The sequence below is a fragment of the Hemibagrus wyckioides genome, linkage group LG27, assembly GCF_019097595.1.
Source record: "Hemibagrus wyckioides isolate EC202008001 linkage group LG27, SWU_Hwy_1.0, whole genome shotgun sequence".
NCBI classification, from domain to species: Eukaryota; Metazoa; Chordata; class Actinopteri; order Siluriformes; family Bagridae; genus Hemibagrus; species Hemibagrus wyckioides.
In genome coordinates, this window is record NC_080736.1 from 6,558,278 (window position 1) to 6,574,348 (window position 16,071).

Genomic DNA, 16,071 nt, shown 5'->3' on the forward strand with positions numbered 1-16,071 from the left:
ATAACCAAGCAGGAGAAGTCTGTAGAAGAGTAGAAACTAAATGGAGCTAAATAAAACAGTGCATACTTTCCTCTGCATTCCTGTTTGTGATCTTGTATTGAACAAAAATCATGCAGCAGCGAGTGATGGAGAGAGAGAGAGAGAATTAAGCAGTGTTCAGAATGTCATGTCGTATTAAATACCTGCTGCTGTCACTCTCTCTGTCATTATTAAACAGAATATGCTGAATTTAAGTCTTATAGGCGCAGTAAAGACTCATGCAACTGTGTCATCTCGGCTTTGGTCTTAGGAAAATAAAACAAACGCCTAAAGATGAAGAGTCATGCTCTGTCGATTTCGGTGTTTTTGCATCATCACAGGTGCACTTCATGCATCTTTTCATCATTAATCAGGAGATCTGGCAGTTTTCAGGCAGCGGGTGTTTTTCTAGTCTCTCTCTGGCCGTAGGAAGGAGTCAAGTGAAGTGCTGGTGCTAATTAAGCACGATAACCAAGATGGACCACACTGACACACTGCTGGTGCTGATGAGTGATGATTTTTTTTTTTTGAAGGTCTTTAGCATGTGTCAAAATTCTTTCATCTGTGAAATCCAGATTGAAACTAAAACTGTTATTGTTGCTAAAGATTTGTGCTAATTTCCAAATGTGCTAAATGCTAATGTGAATCTGCTGCTACATACTGCACTGACACTGCAGACTGGCCACAGGCACAAACACACACACACACACACACAGGATGGGTCCACCTCTAGAGGATGTAGCCGCAGGGACTCCCAGAGTGACATCAGAGGAAGGCCTCTGTTTGTGTGTGTGTGTGTTTTCTATCAACATAGAGGTTCCAGTTTCCATCTGTATTAGCTGCATAGATGCTGAGAGACTATGTAATAATAATGTATTAATTAATATCACATCACACTTATTATTCATTTATAATGACTTTAATGTTATGAATCATTGGCAAACAATTACCTCCTGTAATCATTTGCATTATAGCCGCCTGCCTCTCTTTTTTTCCTGCCTTGAAATTAAGGAGACAAAACTAACACAATGTGATACTTCACAGAAATCTTGCAAAATGCAAGTCATCTGTCCTATGATGGAAAAACCTAATGAGAGTTCCAAAGCGCTGGCACTGGAGACTCCTTTCCTAAATGTCAAATAAGCATCTGCTTACAGAAAGCTTCACCATATGAGTGATTATCAGAGGTTTTATTTATTAATAAGCTTGGATTATGTGAAGTGTCTGCCATACAGTTCTTTATGAATGAGCTGTTGCTATAGAAACAATAACGCTTTAGATAATCCTGTGCTCTGACCAATAATATGAATATAGAAAGGTGCCATTGAGCGACATTGGTATTCTTGTATGTGTGTGATTCAGGGACAGAGATGAAGGAAATGCTAGAGTGGACACTAAAGCACTCTAAAAACCAGACAGTGAGACGGTAAACACCACTGGCGGGTGGCTGAGGGCTTCAGCGAGCCAGATCGGAATCATCTCCCTCACGGCGGGAGCTTTGCTTGCCTTCCATTATCCACCTCTAAGAAAATTACCCACCGTCTACTAGGGCCTGTGTTATTCACAGCATCTCTCTCAGTCCCCTGAAGCCCCACCCCGCCCCACCCCCTTTTCAAGCCATGCAGGGAGCTGAGAGTATAGCTGTTCAGGGGTGAATTGGAAAAACACGGGGCGCAGCCATAACGAGTGCCCTCGGGTAATGACAGGTTTGGCTGGGCTGCAATTTACTCCTCATGTCGAGCTCGTTCAACCGTGGAAGAGAACAGACCACGCCAATGAAGCTGTTTCTCTCTGCGCCGTCGCTTTCCCCCCTACCATCAGCAGAACTGGGCCTCGCTTTGTCATCCAGCTTACTAACAGGGCCAACGCGTGAGCTTGTCGACTGCCTGTAATGGTTATCATGCCTGTCTCTCATGGTTTGCTTGGTTAAACACTAATGTAATTTGGAAACGGGGCGGGCAGGAAGTGTTCTGTCTGAGCCTGAATAACGATGGAGTCGTTGCTGATAGACCAGTAGGGAGAGTATGAGACTGAATTCTGTGTGACACAGGTCATAGATTATGGACTTGTGTATGTATATGAAACAGCTGATTTTCACACTACTAGTCTAGTTACAGAGTGGAAGATTTGACTATTGAGCCTATTTCAGGATGACACAACTGCTTCTGACTTCAACATCAAAGCCATCATTATATTGTTGGTGTCAGCTTTTTCTACTTTTTTTGTGCGTTTTTGCTGACAGTGTTATTCTTAACAGCTCTGCTTCCATCCTTTAATGATGACAATAATAGTTTTGGGCAACAGGGCATTAGAAACATATCAATAGCTATCAATAGTTTACTTAAGGGTAGCATTCATATGGCTGTTGTCATTTGCTGTCAGTTAGACCGAACACCTAGGGCAAGTAAAATTGAGTTTTGCTCAACATCAGGCTGTTAGTTACGTTGGACTTAAATTAAAGCTGACTTGCTTAGATCAGTGATTCCCAAAGCGGGGTTCATAAGGAACAGCCAGATAGGCCATAATTTGTTTAAATTCATTCCAAATCACAATCAAGCATTATCAAGGCTTTTTATTTATTATTGAGTAATTAGAATTATTCACGTATAGACTGTTTAATTCACTAGAATAGCTTTAATCCTATAAATAATGTCAACTTGGACCTAATAAATTATGCTGGTAGACAGTTCAGGTATTAAATGCCCTGTATGTCCAATAAATAAGCCCAAGGATTACTGTACACCATGCCTAGTATTTAAATAGTTGGATTATGTCAATAAAATATATCTGTATTGTACCGTAGGTCCCTGACTTGGTAGAATAGTGTATGTCTGGTATGTCAGAAACACACAATAATGAGAACAATTAAAAAACATCCTTTCACAAATCATTGTGATTCCTTTATCAGTGTTTATGTGGATTGGAATCAGTTGTCACAAAGCACTTATGTCGGTGTTATGTAGCCCTATGAACAGCACCTGTAATAGTCATAATAGTTACAGTTGTCAGAGCTTATAGTCATCCTTCCCGTGTCTTCTGCTATGTTCTCGCACTCGTTTGTTCATTGTAATTCTGTAAGCTCTCATGGACAACCCAGAGACTCATTTACAATGTGTGTGTGTTCTACACTAGTGCATTAAAGCAGTGCAGACAAGGGACAAGCAAGAGGACACTGGCAGAAGCGCTGGCCAGTTCTTACTGGCTGTCGGCCAGAGGGGTTTCTAATGGCTGACCTGGCCCCTCATTACTGCCTGTTAAACCCCTGACCCTCATCTGACACCTTTCCTCCCCCGCTTCTTCTTCCCTACTCAGAAAGACATAGTTCTTGGCAGCCATGCAAGGTCCATCCAATCAATTCCTCTTAATAGGTGTGTGATTGTCTGCTTGTGCTGTATATTAATCTGGGGAACACCCTGTAAATTGGTCATAAATCACACTGTGCTAGGAAAAACACAGCAGATTCTAGGCAAAGGAATGGATGGACAGTTGGGCGGAACCTCCGTGATGGATGAGTTGCTTGACCTCTTTAGGTATAAAGGCCAAAATGCTGGCTAGGATGACCAGAGTGGTGGCAGGCCAAAGAGTTTGGATGTGCTTAAAATAAACAAAAGCTAGGATGTCCCAGTGGATGACCATGTCAGAGAGGACAGATGGCAAGCTGACCTGAGATCAGGGTTGGCCTGAATTGCTGCATAATGGAGCAGCTGTCCAACCGGACGTAAGCCACACACTAAATTCTGGCACTTGTTCCTTCTTCTCTCGATCATATCCTTCACTCTCTCTCTCTCTCTCTCTCTCTCTCTCTCATTCTCTTTTCTGCCTGTTTTCTCTCTCCAAGCTCTTTCTGCCTGTCTTTATCCAATTCTAATCAGGAGGAAATTTGTGAGTTAAATCAAATCCAAATATCAGGAGGCCCTAAATAAACTCCCCCGCTATCTGATCATCCAATGAGAAGTGTGTGCACAGGAGCACTATTACCATAAAGTGTTGAAGAACCTTGACAAACTACAGTAGGTTAAAGCACTTTAGGTCTACACTTACTTACTCTCATAGCTTCAGCGCTATTTCTCATTATTCACTGCCACTCCAGAATTATTGGCATTCTTAGATGTGTTACACATTTTTCCTCTTACAAAAATAAATGTTCTGTAAACTGAGTAGAATCGACACCCATAAATAACACTTCGAATAAATGCAAGCAAATGATCATGCATGCATTTTTAAATTGATGTAGTAAGCTGGTTCCTGCATGTTTAGTCCAGATTCTAGAGGAAAAAAATCTTGTGTCTTACTTGTAAAACTGCTGGTTCCGATATATATAAATATAGTATTGAACACGTATTGAACACCTCACCATTGTTCTCAGTGAATTTATTTCTAAAGGTTCTATTGACCTTAAAATTTCACCAGATGTTGGTAACAACCCATGAAATCCACACATGCAAAGAAATCAAACCATAGATGTACATAAATTAAAAGTAAAAATCATTTATTTTACCAACATCTGGTGAAAATCTCATGTCAATAGCACCTTTAGAACTATATTTACTGAGAAAAATGGTGACGTGTTCAATAATTCTCTACCCATGTATTTATATGTATATTGAAATGGAATGTAATGGTTGCTAAAACACCAAATCAGTGTTCTATAATGGTCATCTTATCTCTTTTTTTGTTGTTTTTGTTTTTAAATCAATGAGATCAGTGTGTTTTCATGAAGACTGCTAATAATTACCCAGGAATCGGCTAATATTTTGTTCAAGAGGGCCAAAAGGTGACAAATGGAAAAAGGAAAAACCCAACAAAGTGTCTTAGTAATGTTACCATAATGAGTCACCGGAGAAATACTCTGACTCTGAGGCTACAATGGGCACAGAATGACCAAAACTGGAGAGGTGAGGATTTAGAAAAAGACCAGATGATGTATATATGGAGCCTTCTAGACTGATTCTTGATAATGAGCATCAATTAATATTAACCACAAGTATACACTCAGGGTTAAGCTAAATGATGTCAGTGTCACGATGAGATACCATTATACGCTAGTGAATTTATTTTTGAATAATTTTCCGACAGACAGAGGTGCAGATATAGATATATCTGTTCTTCTTGTCGAAGTAAAACATTGATATGTGTACCGCGCCCCCCTCCTCTTTCTCAGCCCACCGGCAGGACTGAGCCGCCCCTATCAATTATTAACAAACACAATTACCATCCAGTCAGCCAGTCGGTTATTTCACCTCATGGTTGACATTTGGAAGCTGAGAGAGAGCCAATCGAAAGAGAGGCAGAGAGATGTATGTGTGAAAGGGAAATTGCAGCGAAGGCAGCACCAGAGAAGGGGATGGAATGAGTCAGAGTCGGAGAGCGGCTGTGTTATCGAGCCCCGGTTCTCTAGGTATGAATAGTGTTCAGTCACAGCTCCCCATCAATCCTCGCTAATGTACCTGTTCTTGAAGCTCAATTGCACAATAGGATTGAGTCAATAAATAAAAATGTTTATTATGGCCTTGACTCTCGAAATTACATCTAATAACTCTACCTCTTCATTTTTTATCCCGTCTGATTATTGCGAAGATATTAAAGAACAAATGAGCCGTGTCGACTTAATTGTATACGAAATCACCAATTAGCTGTTCAGCATTTTAGTGAACCTCAGGCGTATTTGTTGTAAAATAAACATGTAATCAGATCGGTTAGCACCCCCTCAGTTCCTACAGCTGTCGGCGGAAGAGCTTTCCTCATTGCCTCAGTAAGGAATTGCAGTGTTTGTTGGGGAAAAAAATGGCTTTCTAGGGTGAGCTGAATCCACACACCTTGAGGCTGATCAGCTGTTACAACAAATGTTCCCGTCATCCTAATCATGAGATTTATTCTTATTCCTGGAATCACCTTTAGACTCGGGCCAGGAATTTATGCAAATATGAGCATTGGATTGTAAGAAAAAAAAAATGAAAGCACAATGGTGTTGAATTCTCGAATCAAAAAGTGTGGATTATTTTAACAGCAGCTCTGACTAACCGTAGTTCTTTCTGTATGGCTTATATTAATTGGTTTCTTCTCATACGATATTGTTTCTATAGTAACAGCTCATACGCTAGGACTTATAAGGCAGAAGCTCCACTTAATCTCAGTGGAATAATAAGCAGGGTTGTAAAAAAAAAGCTTTGACATTGTGATAATAGCTGAAGTATTGTGTAAGGAGAAGTTTACCTTGTATGTAAGTAACATCTAGGGTTGAAGTCTGTACGTTTTCCTGCATTGGAAAGGCTTCAGGACAGACAACTTTGCACATTCTGATTTCTCTGTAACATGACAAGCTGTGTTTTTTGTTTGTCATAATTACTTATTCATATTTCCTTCTACATACTTTACAAAAGAGAAAAAGAATTATAATTATACTGTATGGCTATAACGTAATAACAGGGTTCGTTTTGTTGCCATGCATTAAATGTAACTATAAATGGATAAAAAGCATGATATTTGTTAAAAAGTAAAATCATTGAATCATACTGAGGTATCACCATTGATTTATTTATTGATTTATTTTATTTTATTTTATTTTATTTTATTTTATTTTATTTTATTTTATTTTTATTTTTATATTTAAATTTTTTTTTTTAAATCTCTAACAGCATGGTCCATTGTGTGTTATTCCTTATTAAACTTTTTCTAATAATAAATACATTAAATTATTAACGTTTATAATAAATATATTATATATTTATAGTTTTTTAAGTTGTATATTTTGGCTGCAATCACCGGGACCTCAGTATTCAGTTTTCGTTCCCTTTCATGTACCGCATGTTCTGGAATGACATTAAACATTTCTTCATCCTTGATCCTATAATTAGTTCCTATAAAAAGATTTTAATGCTAAAGGGTTCATTCTGACTCTAAAACCTGGCTTTAGAGTCTTTAGAATGGCACTTTTCTTATGTGCTTTTTTTTTATTGCGTTTATTTGAGCAAAGAATTATTTTATTTTTTTTTTTACTAAATTCAAAGACGTTCAAATTCAATGCATCCACGATCAAACATGGGCAAACACGTACCTCAAGCACTCTTCCCTGGGCATGTGCACATTCTCGAAAATAAGTCACAAGTGCCGCTGCAATTAACTCTAATTGGTAATTGCACAGGCGGGATAATTATATACCATTTTGATGTCTGAAGGGGACCACTTATTGAATTTGATAATAATACTGCCACTGAACTTGGTGCACCCGGTGCTCTGCTCATTGCGATCAGGCTTTGTTAACTGAGTGCATTTTTGAAAGGCTATGATACTATGATATCTGACTCAAACACACAACATGGGAGCACTTGACCTGCTCTGTTTACACTCGATTCCACAGCCCTCCTGACCACAACACTTCTGATAGCGTTATGATTCTGAATGATTGCACTTTCATGAAGGACCCACTTAGTTACTCATTAGCCTATATGCAAATGAACAGCAGCCATTGCAGGCCTTGCACCACACCACAACACAACACACCATAATGCACCAACACAACACAATGCACCATACCGTAGCATATCACATCACAACACAACACCGTAATGCACCATACCATACCATACCATACCATGTCATACCACAACACAACATGATGCACCATACTGTAGTATATCACATCACAACACAACACCATAATGCACCATACCATACCATACTATACCATACTATACCATACCATACTATACCATGCCATGCCATACCACAACACAACATGATGCACCATACTGTAGTATATCACATCACAACACAACACAACACCATAATGCACCATACCATACCATACTATACCATACCATACTATACCATACCATAATGCACCATACCATACCATGCCACAACACATGATGCACCATACCATAGCACAACACAACAACATAATGCACCATACCATACCATACCATGCCATACCATACCATACCATGCCAGACCACAACACAACATGATGCACCATACCATAGCACAACACAAGAACATAATGCACCATACCATACCATACCATACCATACCATACCATGCCAGACCACAACACAACATGATGCACCATACCATAGCACAACACAAGAACATAATGCACCATACCATACCATACCATACCATACCATACCATACCATACCATACCATACCATGCCATACCACAACACAACATGATGCACCATACCATAGCACAACACAAGAACATAATGCACCATACCATACCATACCATACCATGCCATACCACAACACAACATGATGCACCATACCATAGCACAACACAAGAACATAATGCACCATACCATACCATACCATACCATACCATGCCATACCACAACACAACATGATGCACCATACCATAGCACAACACAAGAACATAATGCACCATACCATACCATGCCATACCACAACACAACATGATGCACCATACCATAGCACAACACAACAACATAATGCACCATACCATACCATACCATACCATGCCATACCATACCATACCATGCCAGACCACAACACAACATGATGCACCATACCATAGCACAACACAACAACATAATGCACCATACCATACCATACCATACCATACCATACCATACCATACCATGCCATACCACAACACAACATGATGCACCATACCATAGCACAACACAACAACATAATGCACCATACCATACCATACCATACCATACCATGCCAGACCACAACACAACATGATGCACCATACCATAGCACAACACAAGAACATAATGCACCATACCATACCATACCATACCATACCATGCCATACCACAACACAACATGATGCACCATACCATATCACAACACAACACAATGCAGCATACCGTAGTATATCACATCACAACACAACACCGTAATGCACCATACCATACCATACCATGCCACAAGACAACATGATGTACCATACCATACCATACCGTAGCACAACACAACAACATAATGCACCATACCATACCATACTATACCATACCATACCATGCCATACCACAACACAACATGATGCACCATACCGTAACACAACACAACACAATACAGCATACCGTAGTATATCACATCACAACACAACACCATAATGCACCATACCATGCCACAAGACAAAATGATGCACCATACCATAGCACAACACAACACAATGCAACATATTATACCATACCATGCTAAAACCCAACACAGCACAACACAACACAATGCACCATACCATACCATATCACAACACAACACAATGCACCATACCATATTGTACCATACCATACCATGCCATACCATAGCATATCATAGCATACCATAGCATACCACAACATAACATAAAACAACATATATTTCAGTGAGCTTACCATTGTGTTAGAACAGTTGACAGCTGTAACAGTCTGCAGGCTGATGTTACAGCTCACTCACAGCTTTTAACCTTTAACCTCTAATATTTTAAAGAATATTTCTGAAAAGCTTTAACAAATCTATGTAGTGACAGGTTAAGTATAATTTTCAAATCGGTGTAATTATTATTAGATTTTTATGAAAACATGTCAATGACACTGTAATAAACAAAAACTACAATAGCAGCACTATACTCTTAATATATTTTTGGTGTTTGGCAGCTGCTGTACTGTATATTAATCCTTTGTATTATGTATGTGTCATGTAGCCTTATGAACCCTTCCTGTAAAGTAAGCTAGTACGTACAATTATTATGCTTAATGATTAGTCTCTCATGCACATTGAGTCAGAATGAAGGGAATCACTGTGCAAGATAATGGATGTGTATTTCTTTTCTCTCAATAGCAGTGCATTTAACTCGTAGCTTTTAATCTGCTTCAAGCCTGTAAAACACTTATCAATGGGAACATCATGTGTAACTGATAACACTCGGGCTGCTAGTGATAAAAATCGCAGTCTTTAGAGATTCCCTCTCAGTGATCTCCAGAGCACAGAGCTATTGAATGCACATTAATGAGAATGTGAAAGGCTTCGGGGTCAGACAGAGTGTGTAGCCTAACGCTGCAGTCAGTGGATCACCCAGAGCTCTAATCAAGCATACTGAACACTAATGTTTCGCTGCCTCATTATCACACTGTTTACCTGTCATGGCCAGCCATTTTGCTTCTGAGTGATCTAGCAGAGGTTGAGGGATATTAATGTGAGCCTGGTTAATGGAGGAGAGTGTGAGTGTAGGAGGAAGGCAGGCAGGGTGGAGATTACCGCCTTGGATACTGTGGCTATGCAAAGCTAAACCACGGAGTCTTATCTCGTTAGTGTGGAGGCTTAATGTATATTAACTATTCACTATTATTCATACAAAGCCTATTTTTGTTATTAGTTTAGCTTATTTTAATACTACTTCACTGCTTTCATCAGACAGCTTCAGCATTTACTCCAAGCCATTACAGAAAAGACATATGTAAATTATCACATGATTTATTTATGCATGTGATAGAAGACTTTTTACATAGATACAAGATGTGTCTTTATTTTCATACATTCATCTGTTCATCTCCGGGTTTGTTTTGCGCATACAGAAAATAAGGTTTCAGTTTTCAGAGTATGATTAATTCTTTTGCACATGATGTTGTCGTGAAGATGGAGACTGAGAGCAATTGGTTTCACTTTTAATGAGAAGTGTGCAGAATAATTTAAATCAGTTCAAGGTCAGAGGACAGGATATGATCAGCAATCATTATTGAGCAACAAACAGGACAAAACTGCGGAAAGGTAAACACAGGCTTGGTTACAAAAGTACAGGACAAACTAAATGTATACTTAACACACTGTGGGTTAGTGAAAGTGTATGTATGAGATTACGAACTGGTATGCTCAATCAAAAGTCTGGTGAATTTGAATGAGGTACTGTGTGTGAGCTGTGGGGAATGTGGTTCAAAGCAGCCATGTTTTTAGGCCTCGGTGTGTGTGGGAGTTGGAGTTCGCTGACTGACTTGACCTGACAGATGTCACATATTTACATGAGCTCACATGTGCGATTTTAAGAACATAACCCTCAGGTCATTTTGGATGTTTTTGAATTTTTTTTTATTTATTAGTTATATGCAGGACTTATATACAGCAGATTTAAAAAGTTAGGACTGCGGGGTTTTTTGATGCATTGTGAACAAGTCAGATGTTTTTCCCCTTTAAAAAGGTTTGTGCCCATGCATACACTACCAAGGACTGAATGCACTCACCGTCTGATATCCCTATCCACTTCCTCTGGTACTGGCAGCTCTTGAACAACTTTAACAACTTTCAACAACAGCTCTTTCCAAGCCTTTATCAATGATGTACAATATTTAAGGACTTGTTGGACATATAGATGATATATTGATATACTCCCCCACCTATCAGGAACATTGTCCACACTGTATTCGCTCGCTTGCTACAACACCAACTTTTTGTCAAGGCTGAGAAATGTGAGTTTCACCAGGACACCATCACATTTTTGGGGTACGTGATTTCCCGGGGGGAGTGGTTAAAAAGCTATTTTGGACTGGCCTGAACCCACTACGATAAAGGATTTACAGTGCTTCTTGGGATTTGCTAACTTTTATTGACATCGTCGCAAGCCCCCTCACCTCCCTTTTGAGTCCCTATTTGAGTCTAGCTGCGCTAGAAGCATGGCGGCACTGGTTAGAAGGAGCACAGCACCCCTTTGTTGTACTGACTGATCACTGTAACTTGGAATATTTGTGTAGCACCAAAAGACTGAACCCTCGTCAGGCCCGCTGGGCTTTGTTTTTTGTAACCTACCACCCTGGCACTAAGAATGGAAAAGCTGATGCTCTCGCCATCTCCCTGTTCTCTGGGATTTAATGGAGGATGTTTGTCAACACACCGAGGAACCGCCCCTGCCAGCCTGCCCACCTTCCAAAGTCTACGTGCCCTCATCACTTCATCAACGTGTCCTAGAGTGGGTACATGAAGTTCCCAGTTCAGGCCATCCTGGCACCTGCTGCACCATTGCTCTGCTACGGGATAAGTTCTGGTGGCCCTCCCTAGCCCCTGATGCTGATGCCTACATCCAAGCCTGCACCACCTGCGCTCAATCCCAGACCAGCCATCAGCTCCCTGCTGACCTGCTCATGACCACTGCCCATGCGCAATCAACATCGCGATCAATTTTGTCACGGATTTACCCAGCTCGGGTGATTATAACACCATTCTTGTGGTCATTGACTGGTTCTCCAAGGCCTGCAAACTGGTGCTGCTAAAAGGTCTACCCACTGCTATGGAAACAGCCATGACTTTGTTTCATCAGGTTTTCAGGGACTATGGTCTACCAGAGCACATAGTGTCCGACTGGGGCTCTCAGTTCTCCTCCCGAGTGTGGCGGGCCTTCTGTGACCATCTGGGGATTAATGTGAGCTTGAGCTCAGGCTATCACCCCCAAATGAACGGGCAGATGGAACGTCTCAATCAAGAGCTTGTAAGGTATCTCAGGGTGTACTGCAGTTGGAGTGAGTTTCTGCTGTGGGCAGAATACGCCCAAAATTCTCTCATCCACTCCTCCACTGGTTTTAAGCCATTTCAGTGCACCTTGGGGTTCCAGCTGCCATTATTCCCCTGGTCCAGTGAACCCTCAGATGTCCCCGCCATCGATGATTGGGCCCGGTGTAGCCAGGAGGTCTGGGAGTGAGTTCATGTTCGGCTGCAGAGTGCCATCCGTCGCCAAAGACTTTAGGCCAATCGCCGTAGATCCCCACACCCAAATTATCAGGTGGGACAATGGGTCTGGCTGTCTACGCAAAACTTGAAACTCAGGCTTCCATGTCGTAAGCTCAGTTCCCAGTTCTTGTCGAATTGAGTGCCAAATCAACCCCGTCACCTACTGCCTACAGCTCTCCACCATGTATCGCATCTCACCCTCGTTTCATGTGTCTCTCCTTAAGCCCACACCCCACCTAGCACCAAAGGCCCCAGTGTGGAACCACTGCCACCAATGGAAATTGACGGGGCCTCAGAGGCCAGCTACAGTATCTAGCGGACTGGGAAGGATATGGCCCGGAGGAACGGTCCTGGGTCAATGCCCATGATATCTTGGACCCTTCTCTAATAGAAGAATTCCAGTTACACCCAGATTGACCAGCTCCTCGCCCTCCTCGTAGAACCCCTAAGTTCAAGGAACAATACATTGCGTTATGGTGTCACGAACACGTTTAAGCAGCGTATTCGTGACACCACAACGAGACGTTTTGTTCCTAGAACTTACCAAGCCTTATTGGATTATTGCCACGTTTTTGGATTATACTTTGGTATGGACAGTATGGAAACCTTGCCTATGTGATTGATCATTATTTTTTATTTAATTAGACTATATCAACCAAATTAACCTAAAAATACAGAACCATAAAAAACACAGGACTTAGAATGTTAGGTTTCGTCTTTATTTAAAACCATAGAGAAAGAATATACAAAAATAAAACAGCTTTCTTGGGCCAGTTGAACAACCTTACATGAAATCATTTTCTAGCAACTTTATCTTTCTTTATTTCTATGTTGTCCTTCAACTTTCATGCCTGGCCCTTTGAAATAAGTTGTAATGCTTTGAATGGCATCATTATTTTTGCGACACTGAAGTTACGTGACTGAACGATGTGGGTGTTTTTTTTTTTTTGTTGACCTTAAAAAGATGCGCAACATGTTGAAATGCTCCTTTACATGTTTTTTTGCTACATACGATTCATATCTGAAAAATTTGTGAAATATATGTGATGTTCCGTAAGGGTTAGTCCCGAACACAATCCTTAAAGAGCCCTAGCCTGTGCATAATTCTGTACCGCTTCAGCCGTCACGATCTGAACTCTGTTCACTCATTTACATATTCAGACTTAAATGAAGCAGGGTTCAGCCTGGACGAGTGTAATTAGAAGTGAGGAAATAAGGGAAGGGACAGTGAACTAAATCCATGCAAGTGTCCTTGTGTAAGTGTGTGTGTGTGTGCATGTGTTCGACTGTGTGTCTGTGTATGCGTTTGTGTGTATCTGTGTACGTGCGTAGTTCTGAGGCTCATGCTGCCATGCAGCAGAGCCGGCGTGACGTCAGTACGGGGGTCCCTTGAGAGCAAAGCTGAGTCAGAGGCAGGGCTGTGGCCTTACTGCTCTATCTCTTTTCTTTCAGACATTCTTCTGCATCTGTGTGTGTGTGTGTGTGTGTGTGTGTTTATTCCCGCTCCATCACTGCTTTAATAATGCGGTTTCAGCCCAACTACACACACACACACACACACACATTATTCTATGTACTAGTGCAGTATTGGACTCTGTTCAAGGCCAGTTTGCTTTCACTTCATCCCAGTTATCTAGCTGCTGAATGGATTTTATTTATTTACTTATTTTATTTTTTTCCATGAATGTGCAGTAGAATGAAACTGCTTCCCTGCAGTGGTCAAAATAGACGTCCTGAATATCTCTGCTGCAATCAGGATGCGAAGAAATGATCATAAGGTTCCCGGCATTTTTGTTTGTCCTCCCCAATTCAGTGTTATTGAACAGTGTTATTGCAAGGCATTAATGACTAATAAGCAGAAGCAAAGAAGGGATAGAGGAAAGATGATGTGGGTGGGAGAGGTACAGAGGCCTTGCCAACTGGTTATTAGGGCTGCCATCTGGCTGAGTTCTGCAAGATTTTGTTCTGCCTCTTGGTTCTTACTCTCACAGGAAATCTGTATTCTTTTGCCAGACATGAGGATGGAAATGTAAAGAAAATGAGAAGGAGTGATGAATTTGAGAGCTATGTTTCAGCATTTGTTGCTACATGAATAATAATAATGCTTATCATCACTGCTTGTGATTTTATTTTAGCTGATTTGAGGTATTAGACTAACACAAGTCTGAGGTCAGCTGTCATGCTGCGTTCAAGAAGTCCTGGGAAGTTTGTATTTATGAGTTGGAAAGTTGTAATTACATTTACATTTCTGGCAGATGCTCTTATCCAGAGCGACGTAAAAAGTGCTTTAAAGTCTTGATCAATGAATACATTAACACTGGTTCAATAGGTCACGGACTTGGGATACCATCAGCCTAAAAACTTAGGCTGATGGTATATTAAAAAAATGTATTTTTAAAAAAAATATATACGTACAACATACTACAATACATAAAATAAACAGGGAAAAATAAGAGCTAGTTTAAGTGCTTCAGGAAAAGGTAGGTCTTCATCTGTCACTATATGGACATGTAGGGGAAGTTCATTCCACCGCCTCAGTGCCAGAACAGAGAAGAGACTAGATGTATACCTACCTCTTACCCTGAGAGATGCTGGAACCAGTTGAACAGTGCTAGTGGATCTGAGGGAGTGAGGTGCAGTCTAAGGAGTAATAAGAGCTTTGAGATAAGAGTAAGCTGCTCCATTCTTGGCTTTATAGGCAAGCTTCAATGTTTTGAATCTGATATGTTCAGCTACAGAAACCCAGTGGAGGGAACGCAGCAGTGGGTTGGTGTGGGAGAACATGGACAGGATGAAAACAAGTCACGCAGCTGCATTTCGGATCATTTGCAGTGGACGAATTGCATTCAGAGGTAGACTTGCCAATAGATAGTTGCAGTAGTCCAGTTTCCAAATGACAGGAGACTGAACAAGCACCTGGGCAGCCTGTGTGGATAGAAATGGCCGATTCCTTCTGATGTTGTACAGAAGAGCGTGTGACATTAGTAACATGGGAGGAAAAGGACAGTTGATTGTCCAGGGTTACCCCAAGGTTATGAGCTGCGGCTGAAGGGGAGATCACGGAGTTGTTCAGAGATACCGCAAGATCCTGGGCTGGGGATGAATCACCTGGGATGACCAGCAGTTCAGTTTTGCTAGGATTAAATTTCAGCTGTCATCCAAGATGAAATGTCAACCAGACACGCTGAGATCCGAGCAGAAGTCATGGTATCTGAAAGAGGGAAGGAGAAGATAGCTTGGGTGTCATCGGCATAGCCGTGGTATGAGAACTGAATCATGTGCATTAAAATCACTATGGCCAGAGCAAGATAGAGGTGTACCTTCTGTTAATTAACTACATACAATTTTAACCAATTTATGAAGCCAATGTAAACTTTATTGTTGCATA